Here is a 3,387-nt window from a genome sequence, read left to right on the forward strand (position 1 = left end):
CCCTGGGAACCTTGCATGAAAATATAATTCATTTTACACAACTGATGTCCTAGACATTCCAAGTAAAACAAGTTGTGTTTATTGAATTATACTTTTTGGCCCCTGAATAAAAATCCTGTTGAAAGGGCCCTGCATCCCCAGCCACTGCAGAAAATCACACCCTCACCACCCCCCCCCCCACAATTTTGTCTGCTAAAATCAAGTTAAAGTGCCTCTGATAAAGTAGGAGACGGAAAGTTGTCATAAAGATGATAACTAGAGAGGAATATCATGGTAGCAGAAAAATCCAGATTATTTGCTTTGTTGAGAATGGAGGGCAGTTATGGTCAGATTATCAGTCTTTTAGCCTCAGGCCTTTATATTCTACCAAAAGGTAATGGGACAACCATAACTCATGGAGAACTCATCACTGGCGTCATCAGGCCACTGATAATCCGGACAAGATTGGCTGTAACTCCCATTTCATTTCAACCATCCTCAGGATTTCTGGGGATTCATACCTTTCCTCTGCTTCTGATTTAAAGTCCTGCTTCTGCTGAAACTGCTAAATTTCTGGGGTATCTGCTCATCCAATCCCTTTTCTGCTCTGCACCAGCCCTCCCCAGGGGGCGTCTCAGTTTCCTCCATCTGCACAAACCACTCTGTCTCTTTCTCTGTCTCTGTTGGCTTCTCTCACTCACACACACACACACACACACACACATATATCATACGTATATACACACAACCACGCATGCATTCACAAGCACACACGTGCACACATACACTCACAAAAGCACACAAAGTAGAAAAGGTGAACGCTTGTGTGCACAATGTACTTTACTAAAGATTTCAAACAATTGGGACGGGGAGACCTATATTACTAACATGCAGCCTCTTCGTATTGAACACTTGTCATCTCTGCATAAAACTCCTTTGAGCTCCTTACCAACAGGGGCTCCACGATGGCTAATTGTATGTGTCAACCTGACAAGGTCATGAGATGCCCAGATATCTAGTTAAACATTATTTGGGGATGTGTCTGTGAAGGGGTTTCTCAAAGAGATTAGCTTTTGAGTTGATGGATTGAATAAGGCAGATGGCCCTCCTCAGTTGTGGGTGGCCATCGTCCAATCTGTTGAGGACCTGAATAGAACAAAAAAGCGGAGGACAGTTGAATTCACTCAGCCTGACTGAGCTGGGACATTGGTCTTCTGATTGATGCTCCTGGTTCTCAGCCCTTCAGACTTTGACTGGAATCTTCACCTTGCCGACAACAGATCATAGGATTTCTCAGCCTCCATAAATATGGGAGCCAATTCCTTATAATAAATCTCTTTCTAGATATACGTGTTCATATACATACACATATACATATACATCCATATCCTATTGATTTTGTTTCTCTGGGGAAACAAAACCATATCCTATTGGTTTTGTTTCTCTGGGTTCTCTGACTAATAGAATAGAAGCACTTCATACTTCTTTGGCCTCTGGCCCCCTCTCCACCTCCATCCTCCCTGCTTCTTCTCCCCAAGTCCTGATATCTATATGTAACACTTTTCAAATTCCTTTGGCTGTTTTGACTCCTAAAAGCCCTCAGTGCTTCCCCTTCCATTCCCAGATGACTTGCCAAGATACTTTCCTAAAATAGCTCCCTTCCTGGGAATATTTCTGGTAGCAGATGTTAAAATAATATACTCTTTACCTACATGCTTCTCTCTTCCCTGATTCTTTTTTTCATGCCTATTTTCTCCCTGACCTACTTTGTTCTGGTAGCCAGGACAATAAACAAAAGCTGTATTCTGGATTTGATAAAGCCCAGTAACACTAAGAATCATTAATAAGTTTAAAACCATTCTATCTTTATGGGTATCCCACTCATGTAAAGGAGTTTCCTGGCCTAGGCTGTGTTAAACATATGGGGTTTACCTGTATATTCTTTGGCTTGGGATCCAACCATCCAGAATCCCCATCGATTCCATGGTGCTCAGCTCTATTCAGGGACAGCTGATCATCCCTCAACCACAAGATTTGAAGCCTAGAAGACAGATGTTCAGTAATCCAAGAAGAAAAAGAAATTAAGAAAATAATCCCATTTACAATTGCATCAGAAAGAATAAAATATCTAGAAATAAATCTAACCAAAGAGGTAAAAGACTTGTACTCTGAAAACTATAAGACATTGATAAAAGACATTGAAGATGAGGCAAACAAATGAAAAGATATATCATGTTCATGGATTGCAAGAATTAATATTGTTAAAGTGACCATAATACCCAAAGTAATCTACAGATTCATGCAATCTGTATCAAAATATCAGTGGCATTTTTCACAGAACTAGAACAAATAATTTTAAAATTTCATGGAAACACAAAAGACCCCAAACAGTCAAAGCAGTCTTTAGAAAGAACAAAGTTGGAGTGTCACACTCCCTGACTTCAAACTATCAAACTATACTACAAAGCTGAAATAACCAAAACAGTATGGGACTCACACAGAAACAGGTGCATAGATCAATGGAACAGAAAAGAGACCCTATAAGTAAACTCACACTTACATGGTCAATTAACCTATGACAAAGAAGTTACAAATATACAGTGGGGAAAAGACAATCTTTTCAATAAATGGTGTTGGGAAAACTGGACAGCTACATGTGAAAGAATCAAACTGGACTATTTTCTCACATCATATACAAAAATCAACTGAAAATGGACTAAAGACTTGAATGCAGGACCTGAAACCAAAAATCTCCTCAAAGAAAACATAGGCAGTATGTTCTTTGACATCAGTCTCAGCAATGTTTTTTGGGGTCTGTCTCCTCAGGCAAGGGAAACAAAGCAAAAACAAACAAATGGGACTACTTTGCTTTTGCACAGCAAAGGAAATGATCAACAAAACAAAAAGGCAGCCTATAAATGAGAGGAGATAGTTGCAAACACTATATAACCCCATTAAGGGGTTAATATTGAAATATATAAAGAACTCATACAACTCAATATTAAAAAACAAATGACAATTAAAAAATGGGCAGAGGACTTGAATAGACATTTTCCCAAAGAAGACATACAAATGGCCAACAGGTATGTGAAAAGATGCTCAACATCACTAATCATTAGGGAAATGCAAATCAAAATCACAATGAGTTATCACCTCATATTTGTCATAATGACTATTATCAAAAAGACAAGAGATAGCAAATGTTGGGGAGGATGTGGAAAAAAGGGAGACCTCGTGCACTATTGGTAGGTATATAAATTGGTGCAGCCACTGTGGAAAACTGTATGGAGATTCCTCAAAAAATTAAAAATGGAACTACCACATAGTAGTATCCAGCAATTCCACTTCTGGGTATTTACCCAGAGAAAACAAAGACACTAATCTGAAGAGACACATGCACCCCAATAT

This window comes from Hippopotamus amphibius, chromosome 4, assembly GCF_030028045.1.
Source record: "Hippopotamus amphibius kiboko isolate mHipAmp2 chromosome 4, mHipAmp2.hap2, whole genome shotgun sequence".
Classification (NCBI taxonomy): domain Eukaryota; kingdom Metazoa; phylum Chordata; class Mammalia; order Artiodactyla; family Hippopotamidae; genus Hippopotamus; species Hippopotamus amphibius.